The 20,012-nt window shown below is 34.1% G+C and overlaps 1 protein-coding gene across 5 annotated transcripts in view; it reads left to right on the forward strand.

The window, feature by feature from the left end:
* NAALADL2 (N-acetylated alpha-linked acidic dipeptidase like 2) overlaps positions 1 to 20,012 on the forward strand; it is a 1,144,210-nt gene that overhangs the window by 969,318 nt on the left and 154,880 nt on the right. The window lies entirely within an intron of this gene.

The raw sequence follows: 20,012 nt of genomic DNA on the forward strand, positions 1-20,012 counted from the left end.
TAAGAGTTGCTTGATAAAAAACAAAACAACTGAAGAAGAAATCCTAATGTTTGGAGGACAAGGAAGTATTTTGATGGGCCAAGCAAGTCAGAGGAACTGGGAAATGTTTTATTTGTTATGTTTTACATAAAAATTCCTCTGCTGCTGGGATGTCAGAAAAGAACTGAGGAGGCAGGGAATACTAAATGATGAACATCTTTTTTGTCACACTCAGGACAAAAATATTTTTCTGCAATGCAAATTTAGCTAAAATATTCATAATTATGGAATAACACTGCAAAATTGCTTACTGCTGACTGCCTGTGTGCTAGAGGATCTTTCTGGCAGGGCAAGGCATCATGGCATGACAGGTCTGGCCTCTAAAGTCTTTGAGACCTAGCTGTGCATTCAGATTCATGAATGGACTGTGTTGTTGAATTTGTTCTTACTCTTTATTACAGTTTGGCTCTACTTAAGACAAATAGAATAGCTCAAGGAAAACCTAACATACTTCCATTCCTGTTTCTTGGTTTGATTTTCCTAGCTCAAATGTCAGAGAAGAGCAAAGCAATTTCAGGTCAATACTTGCTTTCTTTGTAAACAGCAAGTCCGTGGGCAGGGATGCTTAAATTTCAGCAGCACGTCTGGCTGTCTGTAATGGTTTTGCTGGGTCAGTGCATATCCTTAACATAAAATTTAACAAGCAATTGAGTTGTTTATGTTGTTTTTTTTTGAAATGTCTTTCATGCCACACCAAATGGGGAGAAAAGAGAAGACCAGGAAGCTATTGAATTGCAGCTCACTCAATGAGCATAAAAAGAAACTACACAGAGGAGAGGAAGCAGGTGTATTGTGAAGTTTGGCTTCCTTTGTGAGCATGAGGAAAATTCTGACTTTAAGCCAAATGTTTCTCAGATGAGAGTTCCACAAAAACTTAGGCTATATATTTTCTCAAGTCAAGTGTTTTGATTTATAAAAATAATACATTCACTTGTTGAGAAAATGGAAAGTGAATAATAGTATAAAGAAAAAAAGTAATGTGTAACCCCATACCCATTGTTGAATGTTATTGTATTTTTCTCACATGTTTTCTCAACATTTTACATGGATGATAATAGTATGTATTTCATTTATAATTATATTTTTATTCCTTTGCTCTGCTAAACTAAAGCATTTTTGTTGTCCTTGAAAATTTTCTTCTACTCACAACTTGAGATGAAATCTCATTTGTGTACTTCTTGATGGATTCATAAAATATGCACTAAATATTACTTCATCTCTATTTTGTTGGTAAAGGCAATAGGATCTATAGAAATAAAGGCAGGATAAGGGGTTCAATATACAGAGTCCAGGAGAAGTAGTGTCTGCTTGAGCATGGTTGGTAGTGTATGTGGTTGTCTCGCACAAGATGGGCAACAATTTGAACATGTTACCTAAAATGTCACATGGTGTGCTTGGGTGTGATATTGTTATGTTACAGGATTACATGTTATGATTTTGGAATAAAATATTTTATAATCAAAGGGGCGTTATTTGTACTGGACCCTGTATTTACTAGTTACTATGTATTACTACCAAAGGTAAGTAAAAGTAGTTTGAAATGCTATGAAATCAGATAATAGCTGCCATATTGTTCAGGTTTGTTATGAACAAGCATCCATTACAAACCTGAGAGTAAGCCTTCCTTCTCCATCACACAACCAAGAGAGGAAAGAGGTTGGTTCACAATATTTGGGATTTTGTTGAAAGGTATCTTTTAAGGACAATGTTATGATTCTAATTTAACTGTTCTGGGTGGGGCCCAGGATCAGTGATTTTTAAAATAGCTTTCTGTGTGATTCTAATGTGCAGCCAGGATTGAGAATCAATGATTAGAATCAGAGGAACAGGTGATAGATGTGTGTGTGGGAGCTGGGGGTTGGAGGCTTGGATACCAAGTGTAAAATCTGAGAAATTTAGAATTGAAAGGAAGATAGGTGCCCCACATTATTTGGAAAGTAAAATGCAGTAATGTTAAGAATTTTTCTAAGTTCACCATGTCAGTGGCAAAGCCTGAATTAGAATCTTATCTCTTTTTAAAAAAAATTTTATTGTTGTTGTTCAATTACAGTTGTCCCCATTTTCCCCCCATTACTCTCCTCTACTCTACCCACCCCCATCCCACATTCAATCACCCCTCATAGTCTCTGTCCAAGGGTTCTTTATATATATTCCTTGACTTGACCCTTCCCCTTCTTTCCCCCTTATCGCCCTCCCCCCTCCCTTCTGGTCACTGTCAGTTTATTCTTTATTTCAATGTTTCTGGTTCTATTTTGGTCATTTGTTTGTTTTGTTGATTAGGTTCCATTTATAGGTGAGATCACATGGTATTTGTCTTTCACCACCTGCTTATTTCACTTAGCATAATGCTCTTCAGTTCCATCCATGCTGTCACAAAGGGTAGGAACTCCTTTTTTCTTTCTGTTGCATAGTATTCCATTGTGTAAATATACCACAGTTTTTTGATCCACTCATTTACTGATGGGCACTTAGGCTGTTTCCAGAACTTGGCTATTGCAAACAATGCTGCTATGAACATTGGGGTGCATAGGTTCTTTTGAACCTATTGGTGTTTAAGGATTCTTAGGCAGTAATCCCAGCAGTAGAATTGCCAGGTCAAAAGGCAATTCCATTTTTAGTTTTTTAAGTAAATTCCATACTGTTTTCTACTATGGCTGCACCAGTCTGCATTCTCACTAACAATGTACAAAGGTTCCCTTTATTCCACAACCTCACCAGCACTTGTTGTTTATTAATTTATTTATGATGGCCATTCTCACCTGTGGGAAGAGGTATCTCATTGGAGTTTTAATTTGCATCTCTCTGATGGCTAGTGATGCTGAACATCCTTTCATATGTCTCTGGATCCTCTGTATGTCCTCCTTGGAGAAGTGTCTGTACAGGTCTTTTGTCCATTTGTAATTAGGTTGTTTGTCTGCCTGGAGTGGAGTCATGTGAGTTCTTCATATATTTTGGAGATCACACTCTTGTCTGAGGTATCATTGGCAAATATGTTTTCCCATATGGTTGTTTCTCTTTTCATTTTGTTGATATTGTCTTTAGCCGTGCAGAATCTTTTGATTTTGATGAAGTTCCATTTGTTTATTCTTTCTTTTATGCTCCTTGCTCTAGGGGACATATTGGTGAAAATGTTGCTGTGTGGAATATCTAAAATTTTCCTGCCTATGCTCTTTTATTATGTCCTGACTTATATTTAAGTCTTTTATCCATCTTGAGTTTATTTTTGTATATGGTAAAAGTTGGTGATGGAGTTTCAGTTTTTTGCATGTAACTGTCCATAGAATCCTCCCTTTTGATTCCTATTTCTGCCAAATGTAGTCTCATATGTGTCATGTTCTACAGATATTACTAAGGGTTATTTTTTGTTGTTGTTTTTCATTTAATAGAAGATAATACTTTGTGATTTCAGATTGTGGCTATGGGCTAATTAGTTAAGATATTTTTATTAAAATACTTTCTTCTTAATCTCTTAAATAAAACATGTTACTTTCATTTTTACTAAATCTACATTTCCAATATATATTTTTAAAATTCCAGAATGTATAATTTATTATAAGCAGTTCATTTGCAAAGTGAGTCCTGTTGGCCAGCATTTCATTTATTGAATAGGAAATCCATTCTGTAAAGAGACAGAAAGCCTGCAGTGCAGGCACAAAAAGTATTTGTGTTCTGCTTTTCTTTTTATCTTCTCTCCCAGTGTTTCTTACTCCTTCATGCTTCCACAGACTTTGGCATACCCCTTGAATGCAAAATCAGACAATCCTTTCAGTATTTTTATAGCAGTTGTGCAAGGGTTTGAAAGTTGTCTTTTAAGTAGATCTTTTAAAAACAGGTCAATTTAATAATATTATAGTTTTATAATGAATTGAATTCATGGGAATTATTATTATATTTTCTTTTTCTTTTTTAAAAAGATTTGATTTATTTATTTTTAGAGAGAGGAGAAGGAAAGGAGAAAGAGAGGGAGAGAAACATCAGTGTATGGTTGCCTCTCACTGGAGACCTGGCCTGCAACTCAGGCACGTGCCCTAACTGGGAATCGAACTAGTGACCCTCTGGTTCACAGGCTGGTGCTCAGTCCACTGAGCTACACTGGCCAGGGCTAATTACCGTTTATTTTTTCATCACAAGTTAATGAATGTCTGTTCTATGCACATTGTAAATTACTTTCAGAATGTCATCATAGTAAAAATAGCAAGTGTTAACATTTTGCCTCTGTGCCCAACTTAGATTTTGTTTATATCATCAACTATTATTATTTCTAAAATATTTACAAATAAAAATAAATGCTAACATGTACCACTACCCTCTGATATTACATAATACATACACACAAAAAGATAATCCAGTTGCTCCAAGGCCCTTGTGACTTGGTTCTTCTCGGTAGTGAATGTTGTTTTCACTAAACCATTTTTCTGTATTGAATCAGTTTACCTTTGCACAGCAGTGCATGTTTTCAAGATCACAAAGTAGAATAAAAATGAAGACCTAGAAATGGAATGCTTTTGGTAACAAGCCTATAAGCCCACTTGGGAGTGAAAGCATGATTTGGGTCTCATTGTCTCTGTGCATCAGATCTAGCAGTTAGAAAAAATACTGCTGTGTAATTTGGAACATTCTGAGAAGTAAAACGTCTGAAATAACGTTTCCATGATTTTCATATATTTAATAATTAAAGACCACTATTTAAATTTTAGATAGTTCTAATAAAGGGTTCACAGGACAGGTTTTCAGTGAAGAGTGTTAAAATATGTAGCTACATTAACTTTATTAAAGAAATGGAATGCATTTATATGCTTTCCTTTTATCTTTGTACTATATACACATGTGTTTATGGGTGTTTGTTGCTGTGTATAGGCTCCTTCCACTTGAAGGGATACTGTTAACAAGGAATACATTTGTTGAAGTTTATGTTTATACTGTTCTCAGCCTTTTAAAAAGCTTGTTAAAGTGTACCAATTTAGCTATGGACAAAAATGTAGATGCTATGCTGCACAGCTGAGAAAAAATTTGCTTACAAAATCCTTCCCTCTCCCACCTCCCTTTCTACTGCAAGTCCCTGGGCATTTCATGTTGTGAATGACTAGTTGTGATGGGCAGTTTGCAAAGTTACCTGGTGATAAGGGAGGGCAGCACAGTGACTGGAGCAGGCAGTGTTTTCTGAGCAAACACCTCAGAGTCTGTGCCCAGACAGACCACTAACTGGTTTCTTCACACAGGGTGAAGCAGATACCTTCCTTATGCTGCGGTCTCTTCCAATGGACAATGGATTCACATAACTCCTAATTTCCAGTTCTGAAATATACATTCTGAGTTTAAGATAGGGAGCTGAAAACATTTCTAAATATTGGTAATAAATTTATATGTGTTGAGATGTTACTATTATTTATTTATCCATGTAAGGATATAACCATACATTGTCATTTAATTTAAAAATAGGAAAACAGACAATCCATCAAATGGAAGCAGATTTTTATAAGCTTTCCTTCAGATTTAGTAAACTGAAAAGTGAGAGTTGTTCTGTAAACAACATAGAATCTGATGGCGTGTCCTTATAGAAGAGGGGTAATTACATGGATAAAGACTAAAATAATCATTGTTTAACTGGATTACATGTTTTAGACATTACTGAATGCAGCTGTATAAAAAAATCCTGTTAGTGCAGTCAGGCTAACAGGAAAAGAGCTTTATTTTGTACAAAATGATCTATGATGGCTTGCTGTAAATAGATTTTATCTTCACATTCTGCTGGTAATAGTTTGTATTATTGAACTGTAATCATAAAAACATTTTGACAATTTTAAAATTAAATATGGCTTCTTTGATAGTTGTAACTGCTTTGTTGAACAAGTATCTTTTCCAGCATACACTCATAAAAACTGTAAAAATAATACTTACTTTCTGCTTTATAACCACACTGTGGCCAAGGCATAATTTATAAAAGTAGTAAATATATATCACTATGAGTTTTTGTTATACATGTTAAAATGAGTTTATATGTACAACTATTCTGAAAAAATCTTTGAAAGTTGTGCCCATGATGAAATCAGAGAATTTTAGGGACTCAGATGCCACTGAAATAATCGCATCAGACTTTCTCTCTCCCTGTTGGGAACTGTAAAGGTATTTCCTGATTATCTTCAAAATAACATCCAAATCTCTTGGTGGTGTATTAAAACTATAAGTGACCTTTCATGACTTTATTTTCTTGCCTCTGTTCAACTTGAACATTTTAGCTTATTAACACCAAACTCTTGGAATGTCCAGCTAGAGAGCAAGGAGCTCTTCATCTGTCTGCTTTTCATCACGAGGTCCCTTTCCCTTCAAACATGGTAATCCCCTTTCTTCCTGACTTCATTTTAAGTTTCAAGATTAAGCTCAGAAAGTATTTTTTCAGGATGCCCTCCCTGAATCCCCAATCTGTTATTTAGAATTAGCATCTTGCAATTGCCTCTGTTTTGTCATCTACTTTAAGTAATGCTTATTTTTTCATAAATGCATAAAAATGCACACATTTGTGTAACATATATATGTATATACAATTCTACTGACACCTTATACATGTATATGTGCATATATCTTTCTAGATTGTATGCTTAAGTATATTTTATCTTTATTTCTCTCTCTACCCACAAACATATACACACATATATGCATATTCATGCATTTATAACTTTGAGTCTTTTTTCTTTTGTGTGTGTGTGTGCTTCTCTGTGTCAAAGACTATATCTTATTCTTTTTTGTACATAGATAAGTAATAACATGTAGCTCAATAAACATTTATTTAATTGTTGCAGATGAGGGGAGAAAGGATGAAAATGTTTGCCCATCTCCACACAGCAGCTATGACAATTCAGTTGTACACTGTAAGCCCAGGTCTTCCTGCTTTCTGGTGTTACATTGTAGTATTATTATTTGCTATTTTGAGCTTTTAATTCTCAAACGATGCTATAAAATCCTCTAAAATATTCTGGACATTCTTGAGTAATAAGAACACACCTTTTCTTTCTCTCTATTTTTTTTTTTTTAGATTTTACTTATTTGTTTTCAGAAAGGGTAAGGGAGGGAAAAAGAGAGGGAGACACACATCAGTGTGTGGTTGCCTCTCCAGCACCCATTACTTAGGACTTAGCCTGCAACCCAGGCACGTGCCCTGACTGGGAATCGAACTGACGACCTTTCGTTTCACAGGCCAGCACTCAATCCACTGAGCCACATCAGCCAGAGATCTTTTCTGTTTTTTAATGGAATTTTTGATCATGTATGATTTGATAAAGGTTTGAAGACCTTAACTTAAATGAACATGTATTTATTAATGTATTTGAAATCATACAAAGCACTGGCATACAGTTTTATAAATTCCACTAATGTAAAAATAATGTGTTAGTATTTATTGAGCAGCTGTTATGTGCCAGCTACCATTCTGATTTGCTTATGGTATTATCTCATTTAATTATACTGAATAATAACATATAACAATTATTAACATAGATATTATTAAAACATTATATGTCATTAATGCATACATATAATAATAATGCACAATAATGTTCTTAGTATATGATATCAAGATTCCAAAGCACACATAGGAAACTGGGTATCAGAGAACTAAAGTGCATGTCAAATAGCAGAGTCAGAATTCAAACCCAGGTCCAAAATCATATTTAATTTAATGTACCATGCTGCCTGTACTGAGAGATTGGTGAAATTTACTGCCACTTTTCAGATTTCGATAGTCTACCCAATCACAATGGAATAACTTAATTGTAGAGTATGTTGTGGTAACTATGATTAAAACTCTTCCCCAGAGGTAAATGATAAATAAACTAAAAGAAAATTAAATTTGAGCATTCAGCATTCCCTGAAACACCTTATAAATGTGAAACATGCTAAATTTTATGTATGTAACTTGAAAAAGATTGAGTCATTTCAAAAATGTTGTCATAAACTTTAAAAAACCCTGTTTTTCCCCCTCCTTTTTTTTTATTTTGCATCTTCTTTCAGTTGATTCAAAAGTCAATTAATTACCATCAGCGTGACCTGAGGGCAACAGGAAATTGGGTCCAAATTAAAAAGAAAAAAGAGGCAATTTGTTTCAAGTCTGAAAGTTTAATGTTCAATTGAAGTTTAATCAGAAGTGACCCATCATTTGAAAAGTAGAACATCAATGTCTTTTTAATTTCACTGTCTTTAAATGAAGACTTGGGAAAATCAAGATAAATGATTATTCTCAAATGAAATTAAGAAAAGATGCTATCAGAAATCAACTAAAAGCATATTTTTTATATTTTTTAATTCACAAAAGAAACAGTTTATTCTATATTGGAGGTTAGATAATTTTTTGATGTCAAGCTTAGTATATTCTTTAGAAACTTCTATCAAGAGACAAATGTAGACATACATGTTTTATCCACTGGGGCTCTTTGCTTTAACACCTATTTATTCAATTAAATGGGATTTTTGCTTTAGTGAATTAATTTGATGCCTTTATTGACTTCCACATGAATAAATAAAATGAATGATTAAAATGAATATATTTAAGCTAAAGGAAAACATAAAGATATTCCAGAAATTATTTTCAATCCTTTAAATTAAATCTACCTGTGTTCACAGAGAAATTAACAACTTCCATTTAGCCTTTAGTAAGTAGTAACAGGAATAGAAATACAAAGTTTGCTTAGGGATATCTGACTATTAATGTGAAGTCATTGATATGTTGTTGAATCAAATATCAATTGTGTGGACTATAAGAAGGATAATAGGGAGGGAGATAAGGAAGGATTTAAACTAATCTTTTCAGAATTGTGCTTCTCTTGATTTCTCCACAATTTTACCTACCTTGGGCTTAGTATTGGACAAAAAAAAAGATAAAATGATAATTAGAGTAATACAATAGATGGTAAAATTTCAGATAAGCTAATGTTCCGAGTTTATTTCCAAGGTGTTTTCAGTCAGACTATGAAACATGATGTTATGACTATAAATCCAATCTCTTCCTATTTCTAGCAAAAGGACTTGGAATGACTCCATCTCCCTCAGGATTTGAATAATGCATTTGTTTCTTCTTAACCTGATATGTAGATTCTTTTGCCCCTAACTTCAAGACCTTTAAATCCCTCACTTCTTCCACAGTTGATTAAATACAGCCCTGAGAAAAGCACTGACTGACTTCCACGGAAAGCTTTTCAGAGGCTAACAGGCTCTGACCTCAAAGAAACACTGTTGCTAAATTGACTGGAGACCGACCCAGAGGGACAAACGTTTTACTAAAGACCACGTTAAAGTTTGGATTCCTCAATATGGAGAAAACTTTTTCTTCCAAGATCTGAGAATGCCTATTTTTTTCTACCTTGCAAACTTATCTGTGGATATCCTGAATTTTCAATGATACATAGCATGTTAGTCATTTATGATCCACTGGGTGCTGTTCCCTCCATGCCCCCATGGATAGCTGGTCTGCACTGTTAGAGCTGGACCAGTTACACCTGAAATATATTAGTAGGGTTGGTAAACAGCTGCTGTTGAGCCCCATGAGTGCCTTTCCCCCATCCATAGTGGCTCCTCCCGGAATCTCCTCCATGACTCCAGCTCATAGACTGTGATGTAATTTATAATCACCTATTGTTGCATCTGGTATTTAAGAAAACATCTATCTCTCAAAAGAAAGGAGACAAGTGGAAAAGAAAATGGCACTCTAACCATTCAAAGACTTGAGGTTAGGATATTGCCTCCTTTATTTCACGATTTTTTAAACTTCATATGAAAATGGAGACACCATTTCTATTGCCTAACTAAGTTAGTATCCAAAAGAATCCAAAATATTTTGGGGAGTTTTAGTTTCATATATTCTATTTTAAAAACTAAAATATGATAGAATAGTGCATGGATTTAAATGACTTAAGAAGAGATACATTTTTAACCTAAGAAGTTCAGGACAAGCTATGATTTTATTTTTTTCTCCTATTACACTCAATAGTTTTATTTATAATGTTTACTGTACTGTTTTAAAATAATTTTTATTGTTATTTAAGTACAGTTGTCTCCATTTTCCCCCCACCACGCCCCCCACTCCACCCATCCCTGCCTTCCACCCTCAAACCTACCTCCTTTGGCTTTTAAGTTATGATTTTAAATTACAACATTACACACAGTTCTATATTCATTCATATATAACATATATATATATATATGAGGTGAATATGGGTTTCATTTTTTCTCACCTGCAAAGAGCCTCAAAAGTTTATAAATCAATACTGTCCTGTATTATAATTTACAAGCAGTATGTTATAGACAGTGTATTGTATAAAGATTAAAAACACTGACACTGCCTGGGTTTTATTTCTCAGATTTATTGCTTGGGTGGGCAAGATACTTAAATTATCTGTGCCTCAGTTTCTCCATCTATAAAGTGGGATAATATTATATACTTCATAAGGTTCTTACAAGGATTATTGTATTGAATATTTGCAGCATGCTTTATTAACATTCATTGTTATTTTTCAAAATACATAAAATAGTTTTCCAATGCATATTCCAACACAATAATTGACTTTATAATCCAAACTTTAGGGTATAACTATCTGTGGATATTTTTTTTTACTTTGGAGAAAATTTATATACATAAAAATCTGTTTTTTGCTCATCTGTGATTCCCAAGGGGAGTATAATACCTCTACATCTCTCCCTAATACTTTAGCTAGACAGAGAAGGCATGCCAGAAGTCTAGATATTTAATATTTATTTTAAATTATGCTTATATCAACAATATTGGGAAGTCTGGGTTTCATTACAAGATATCTATTATGATCAGATTATATTTAAGTGTTGGGAGTGCTATGATCTTCTCTAAGTAATATGTAGCTTATTATTGAAAATTCTGGTACATGTCCTACCAATCAGATGTTTTACCTTGACATTGTGTTGTGTAAGTATTACTTCAGTAGTAAAATAGTTCAGGTAAATAGTTTTATTATTTTTTATTGTTTTGAAGTCCTGAAAGTGCCTACTGACCTTCTTAGGCTGAATTGTTAAAGTACACTCATGCACTGCTTAATGATAGGGGTGCATTCGGAGAAATGTGTCATTAGGCAGTTTAATCCTGTGAACATCACAGGGTGCATTTACACAAACCTAGGCTGTGTAGCCTACTACACACCTGGACCGTCCGGTACAGCCCATTGCTCCTAGGCTCCACAGCTATACAGCATGCTACTCTATAAAACAACATGAGATGAAGTCCGGCACAAGACCAAATGATGCTATCCAGGGATGAGGTAAACAGGAGATGTATGGGTCTGCTTGCTGCCAGCTTTGCATGGTTAATATTGCTCTACAGAAACTTTTTTTCTACATAGAAAGAGTAAGTCTAAAACAATGATAAAAAGCATAGTACAGCAAATTCATAAAGTAGCCACATAGTTGATTATTATTCTTATCAAGTATTTTGTGCTGTACATAATTGTACATGCTGTGCTGTTACAGGACTGGCAGGCAGTGCAGTAGGTTTTCTCACACCAGGATCTCCACAAACACATGAACTAGGCATTGTGCTATGATATTTGACAGCTATGATGTCACTAGGAGGTAGATAATTATAAGCTTCATTATGATCTATGGGGCCACCATCTCATATGCGGTCCATCCTTGACTGAAACGTCTGTGGCACATGTCTGTAGTGGAATTATATGGTTGGGTGTTGTGTTATAAGTGTAAATGCATGTATGAGATTCATCTGAGCAAAGCTGAAATTTCAGTTCTGACTCAAGGTGTGCAACCATGGGAAACTTGAATAAATGCACTGAAAATCAACCTTTTTTAAAAATCTCTAAAACTAGCGATATATAGTGAAAGAGCCTAAAGGATTTAATCAGTACTTCTCAGATTTTAAAGTTTCTTTGAAGACAAATAAAATAATCATAAAATTAAAATGCTGAGACTTACAGAGTGTGCCAACTTTAAATTTACCCTTTTAGGCAAAATAAATAAAAAACAAAAACTGCTATCTACTTTCAACTCATTTTATAAAAGAAAACATGTTTTATATTAAAAGACAGGGAAAGAACACAATTTAAAAAATACAGCGCTTTAGTTAAAAATGTAGCAATTTGATGAAAAAGAAAGCTCTCTGCAATATTACTTGCCTTGTTTTGTTATGGCCTAGACTTACAGCACCACTGTGGACAGGCCAGTAGTGGACAAGAGATTAAATAAGAATGAGCCAAGTGCTTGGTTAAAACCCTGCCAGTGAGTAAATGGACTTCCTTAGACAGATCTCTTTGTCCTTCTGAGGCTCACTTTCCATCACAAATTGGGGACAATAATACCTTCCTGACAGAGTTGCTATATAGAGTAATAATTTTATACATTATTCTAAGAGTTTTACATACATTAATTCATTAAATTCTTAAATTATTTTATGACAGGTAAAATTATTTCACTCATTTTTCAGATGAGAAAGCAGAGGCACAGGATTTTAGGGAACTTGCCAGATATCAAGTATTTAATAAATATTGTTAAACACTCAGTAATATTTATTAATATTATGCATTTCTTATATGTAAATATCTATTACAAAGAATATTTGATCATTTGTCATAGATAAATATATATTTTATATTTATTTCATAAATGGTATATATTTTATATAATAAAAATGTATTTATGTATTTTAATATGAAAATATTACATATTCAAAATATATAAACATTCCATAGGTATTATTATCTTTAAATTAATTATTATATTTATTTATATGTATACATTATCATATTTATTTTTTAATGTAGAGAACACTGTTTTTATTGTTACTATTGTTATTAAAGCACCTAATATGGACATATTTTATTATCTGTATTCATTTATATTATCCTGAGTTCAAACATGAGGTTTCTTGAGCAGAGAACAAAGTCATTAGATACATCAATAATGTCATTGGCTTCCTACACCTCATTTTCTTCTCTGTCTGGGACAAAGCAATAAGAGCCAGGTAAATAGGCTTTTATGCTGCAGCAAAGTAAACATACCCTGGAAATATGAATCTGAGAGTTTATATGCACAGTGACCTCCTCCTCTCCCAAGGGAGGAAGAGAAACTTTCCCGAAGGCAAGCACGTCCTTGGAAAAAGAGGGATAGGTCTAGGATTCTTATCCTTTGAAATATAAAGTTATATACAGGGTCTGACATAAATAATACCCCTTTGGTTACAAATTTTTTATTAAAAAACCATAAACATGTAATTTTGTAACATAGCAATATCACACTCAAGCCCACCATATGACATTTTAGGGGAAATGTCCAAATTAAAATTATAAATTATTATACCCATATTTTTACCCTGCCATCCATACTCAAGCAGGCATTACTTCTGCCAGACGCTCCACATTATGAAATGTTCTGAATGTAATGTAATTGAATGTTTCTAGGTTTCTGGGTTTATGCCCCTTTTAAGTAAAAAACATATGCCCGGGGAGGTACATCTCTCCAGATTCCCATAACCATGCAGAAATACACAAGTGTCCACTTCCTGATAGCACAGTATAGTAGGCAGTCAATACATGACAGCCACAAAAATAATTATTATTGATCCATAGTTCTTTAGATAGACTGTTTTAGTTTTTATTATTCTTCTGATAGGCCAAAGCTTTTTGGTTTTACTTTAACTTGCAGTTTCAGGAGAATTAAAGGATGAGGAGATTATGTGTAATGCCTTCATTTTATAAATCCTTTGTATTTTCTGATATTGTTTAGTAATTAACACCTGTTGAATTAATAAATATTATTCTTTGAGATTACTCATATCCTTTACCTCCCTTTGCTGTGGATACCAAGAAGTACTTCATTGAGTTTATTAGTAAAAACCATTTACATATAACACTCATTTAGCTTAGCCTTGGAACATGTAGATACCAGAAAAAGAACTAAAAGAATTATCTATGGCTCTGTTTATTCAACAGCTATCACAAACAGCTCATTAATCAGTGATTTAAGTGTAGAACTTTATTATGAATTATAAACCTTAAAACCATCTTTATTATGCAGTTTAGTTTCACAAACTTCAATCCTTCTTATTTTTGTCTTGCTATTTTTATAGTGTCCTCTATATTGTCTAGGTCTGACTGCAAATTTGGACATTCAAGATTCAGGGTTAATGATTGTAAGTAGCAGCAGGTTAGAGATAAGACCTGAATCCTAATTCAGACTACACTACTTTCTAGCAGAATCTAGTCAGACCATGTCTCTGAATATTAATGTGTTCATTCACAAATTGAGGATAGTAATTTTACCACTTTGCTGATTTTAAGCAGTTGTGGTTATCATATATTGAATATAAAACAACATGGAAAACATTAAAACTTTGAATAAATTTGTAACAGACCTTACCAAAACTCACTCTAAAAGAAGGACAAGAAGAATCTATTTGAGATAATAAAGCCCCTTATCTGTGAACTATTTTAAAATATTATTTATACACAATAAAATGCACAAATCTTAACATTAGATAAGTTTTGAAAATTGTATACCTATGTAAACACCTTCCAAAACTAGAAAATACTTTTGTTTTGCAGCTAATGCACAACTACTTAAGTAGAACAACTTTTATTTCTGTCTCATCTAAAAATTATCTTATAAATACAAATTTCCTTAATTTTAGTTATTCTTGAAAAGAAGAAAAGCAAAACTTAAGTATGAACTATAATTAAAATCTTGATGACTGTTGTTAGAAACAACCTTCTCAGGCTTTAGTATAGAAACCCCATTGAAGACACAGTGATTGTACTGAACTGAATGGTGGTCCCCCAATGGAGATATCCCCTGGAACTTGTAAATATGAGCTTTTATGGAAAAAGGATCTGTTCAGTGAATTATGTGTAGAACTTTATTATGGATTTTAAACCTTAAAACAATTTTTATTGTGCATTTAGTTTCACAAGCTTCAACACTTCTTATTTTTGTCTTGCTATTTTTATAGTTTTCAAATAAGATCATCCTGGATTACCTGGGTGGGTCAATCCAATTGGATACTTATCCAATGAGTATATCAATAGAGAAGAGCAGAAGACACAGAGACAAGAGTGTGTAAAGACACAGGGAGATATGAGCTATGATAGGCACAAATAAAGAACGGCTAGAGCCACCAGAAGCTGGAGAAAGCTAGGAATGAGTCTCCTCTAAAATTGCAGAGAATGATCACAGAGATGCAGGGCTGCTGGCAAAGACTATGGGCAGCAGAGAGTCTGCAGGTAATCAGCAGTTGGTTTCAGAAAAGGTTGCCAATTTCTAAGGTATCTTTCTATTTTATAAGCTGATACATTTGGGGTGGAAGCTTGTACTACAAGGTGTCACAGCTTCAGACAATTCTATTTAGGAGTGACTAAATAAATAACCATGAATATGAATATTTTGTCTTTCCTTCATGATGTGACACCATGCTGTATTGCTCTCTTGCACAGTGTTAACTATATCAGCAAGTTGGTTACTTTTTCCTCTTCATTTGCTGGGAAGAAAGCCTGAAGATGTCTCAAAGTGTGAAAGATATGATATGAAAAGAGATAACTTATCTTTTTATAATTCATTTGTGGTATTAATAACAATTCTTTATAGAGGTACTGTAATGAGATCTTAAAGTCGTGGGCTGACAATTGGGACTTTGGATCCAGTCATTTGTTAAGTTAACTTGCTAATACAACCAGTCTTTGTGAGGTTCCTCCACGTGTGCCTGTTCCTTTATGCCAGGCATGGCCAGATGTTGTTCTTCTTCTATTCATAATGGTAGCCCAGATGTGGAGGCATTAACAAATGTTACTCATTTGCTTTACTGTATGGAATAATTAATGATTATTAAGAAAGCTTAATAATTTATCATTTTTATTGGCTTTTTTGTTGTTGTTTGCTATACCTTAGCTTTTCTTGCTTCTTTATCTGTCTGTCTGAAAAGCGTGATGTAAAACAAAAAGTCAGAGGGTAGGGTTCAGGGACTGGGTGAAAAAGGCGAAGCGATTAAAAAAAACTCATAAAACTCATAGGCAAATTTTTTTCTAAGTGCTAGGAAATAGAGGAAAGTAACTAAGAGGCAGCTTCTATGACCCTCGTGTGATTGGAAGAGTTGGAAGAAGCTTGAAGAGTACCTAATTCAGTTCCCTCACTTTAGGCATGACAAACCTTTGCCCAGCAGGCTCACCCCAAGAAAGAGACAAGATAAGGAGCCCACTGGGGTCCAAAGGACACAATAATGATGCTCTGATCCAACTGCTGCTGGACAGACTGAGTTCTGATACAAAGTTGGTAGGTTGAGCCACATCCCAACAGGCAAGGCAAAAACAGAGGCATGAGCTGGGGAGGAAATTCCTGCAAATGAGCATCATAAGAGAGATTTTTGTCAAGGTAGAAATAAGCATATAGTCCTAAATGCATTTTTTAAAATCTGCAGGGTTTATGTGTTGTGTTAGTAATGTTAATGTTACCAAAAGCTGCTGGTGGGACTATTAATGTAAAACTAGCTAACTAACTAAATATATAAAAATATGGGGTCCGAAGAAGAGAGAGAAAAAGAAAATGTAAACACAAACTTCGTAACAAATGATGTGTGCTCCATATTAATGGGTAAGACAGGCACACTTTCAATGATTAAGAGATAGAAGGAAAGATATGTAGAGGAGATTAGTTTGAATGAAGTCTAAAATATGAAGACTGTATCCTATGAAAGTATTTTGTTGGCATGGAAGAACTTCAAAACCAAAATTGCATCATAAGTATTGGAATGATTCAAATTTGTAATGCTTATATTGCAATTATTATCTCCATCTTAAAAGTATTTTACAAGAAAAAGGCAAAACTTTTAGGAAATGTATACACACAGCTTTAGTATTGACTCTCCAATAACTCTTCTGTGACACTGTAAAAATTATTTAATCATTTGAATTTTTCATGTTTTATTTTGTATATTTTGGTTGAATTAGATTTCTAATGTGTTATCCAGGTCTAAATTTAGGATATTAGATCAATATGAATAGAATTATAAAGGTGTTTTGAATATTTTTAAGAAAGCTAATGCTATTGATATTCCTATAACTTGAAAAAATAATCAAAATGACAAAAATGAGTGAATTCAGAATATAATGTCCTAATATTTTTCCACATTTGACCCTTGGATTGTTATACTTCCATTCAAACTCCACATTATCTCAGGTCCTTTTTTACTTGAATAGAGATGAGAATGTTATGTTTCAAAAATTATGGCTGTAATTACTTTTATTCCTTAGGCCAACACATTATGAATGTCAGTGCCATTCAAAGCCTGAGAGTGTTTTGATTTCATATATTAAATTTAAGTATTGATGTGTATATTCTTTGCTTGCAGAAAAGAGAATATTGCAATGAGGAAAGTGCGCATGGGGCTTTTTAGATTCAATTTTATTTAGTCTAAGCAGGGAGTCTTTGATTATATCCTTTAAACTGTACATAGTGTTTCTGCTGCTTATGTAGAATAGACTACATAAGGGAATTGGAGGAAACTGGAGCAAGAGGTGGGGAAATCATCTTTTCTTACTTAAATTCAAAAGCTATGAGGAACTTGGGCCTTAAGGAGGAGGGATGGCATAAGACTGAAAGTGTGGGCTGTGGCATCAAGTAAACCTGGGTTTGAATCCAGCAGGCTCTACCATTTACTTACAGAATGTTTTCGAGCTAGTGTCTAAAACTCATTGTTTCTCCATTTTCCCATCTGTAGAGAAGGCAATTCTAGTTCCCACCATAAAAGTGTGTGGATTAAATTAGGTGATATAGGTAGAGCACTTAGCTCAGTGCTGATATATGGGAAGCACTGTTATAATTCTATTTATTTCAGGTTATGCTCATTGAGTACCAACTACAAAGGCATGTGCAGAGTGCTTTTGCTTATTTCAATACCCATTAAGCCTGCATGAACTAAATATTTTAAATGATTATTTCTGAAAAAAAAATACCACATTCCAGTGGATACTTTTCATTCTGTGGTCTTTCTTTACTTCCTTTCAAGTACTGATTACTCATTCCCAGATATTCTCTACCCTTTTGACTCCCATGAAACCACGCTCTCTTTACTTCTCTCTGGTTATCCCATCTAGAATGTTTTCATGGGTTTTGTTTTTATTCTTCACCCTTAAATTTCAGTGCCATTCAGAGATCTTGTTGTCACTCAGACATCTGTGCTGTACAAAAAATAATTCTCAGTCTATGTGTGGTTAGCCCACTTTACATTTTAACTACCGTGTACATCTTTCTCAAATTATTGTTACATCTCTAGTCCAGAATGTGGTCTTGAGCTATATTGGTCTTGAGCAATATAGTAAGTTGTCTTCTGGGAAAGTTTCATGCAGATGTCCCCAAAACACCTCACCTCAAATGTCTAAAATTTAGTGTCTTTCCTAAACCTTTATGTGTTTCTATATTTTTTAAATTAATGAAATGTATTAATTTCACTTATCAAACTCAGTTTATCAAACCTAGAAATGCTTTCAATCTTTACTGCTTTTTAAGACTTTCACATCTGGCCCTGGCTGGTGTGACTCAGTGGATTGAGCACTGGCATGTGAACTTAAAGATCTCCAGTTCTATTCCCAGTCAGGGCACATGCCTGGGCTGTGGGCCAGATTCCCAGTTGGGGACGTGCAAGAGACAACCAATCGATGTTTCTCTCCTTTTCCTTTTTCCTCTCACTCTAAAAACAAATAAAATATTTTAAAAAAAGATTTTCACATCCAATTAATCACCATGTAGGCAATACTACAAATGTTATCTCTTAAACATTTATCAAACCCATCTCCTCCTATCTATTTCTGCTACTATGATATTGGTTTAATCTCACTCTTTCTCACTGTAATACTGCAATAGTCTTCTGTCTACATTTCCTGTTTTCCATCATGTCTTTTTCAAAATTTATCCTCACAAATGTGTCAGTGTGTGATCTCCTCAGTACACACTTGAACATGTCACTTGATCCATTCAACTCCCCCCAAGACTTCCTGTCACCTACAGCAATGGTGTTTAAACTTTGTTTTCACAGTTGCAGATTTCAAAGGAGAAATGTCATATAGAGTTCAACATACAAGCACATATTTCTAGTAATTTAAATTTTAAAACTATAATTCTTGGTTATATAGAAAAGCAATTCCTGACAAGTGCAATAAAAATCAAACACCATCCAGTGTTATTGTAGTCCTTTCCTCCACACTGAGCACTTTTCTATGTTTTGTTTCTTTGCTTGATCCTGACATGAACTCTCTGAAGTAAAAAGGACACACACCCTCACATTTCAACTTTATGGATGATAATACAATACTGAGAGATTAATAACTTAGGGTTGCCTGATGATATTAGACTATTTTATTTTTTTTTAAAGTTCAGTACCACTGAGGGTTTTTTAAAGATTTATTTATTTATTTATTTATTTATTTTTAGACAGAGGAGAGGGGAGGGAGAAAGTGAGGGAGAGAAACATCAATGTGTAGTTGTCTCTCATGTGGCCCCCCTCTCCAAGGGACCTGGCCCACCTAAGCATGTGCCCTGACTGGGAATCGAACCAGTGACCCTTTGGTTTGCAGGCTGGTGCTCGATCCACTGAGCCATACCAGCCAGGGCATATTAGGCTATTTTAATAAGAAAAAAATACCCAGTCTTAGAAAGCTCATAGTATAGTAAGAAAAACAGAAATATCACAAAACTGTAATAAACGATGACTAAAAGTAAGTATAAAGTGATAAAGAAACTCTGCCACAGAAACACTGAACTCTAGTAACTTGGTGAGAATCGAGGAAAGCAAGAATAGAAATAAGCCTGGTAAACAGGTAGGAGAACAACCCAGACAGAAGAAATGACAGAAATAAAGGGACAGAGTTAGTAAAAGTAAGGGTGCATTCAAGGTTGGTGAGTAGCCTGCTGTGACATAAGTAAACAGTATATGGGAATTGTTTAAATTATTTTATGGGAATGAAAGAACT

Source organism: Phyllostomus hastatus, unplaced genomic scaffold (genome assembly GCF_019186645.2).
Source record: "Phyllostomus hastatus isolate PE091 unplaced genomic scaffold, TTU_PhHast_1.1 phas_contig_86, whole genome shotgun sequence".
Lineage (NCBI taxonomy): Eukaryota > Metazoa > Chordata > Mammalia > Chiroptera > Phyllostomidae > Phyllostomus > Phyllostomus hastatus.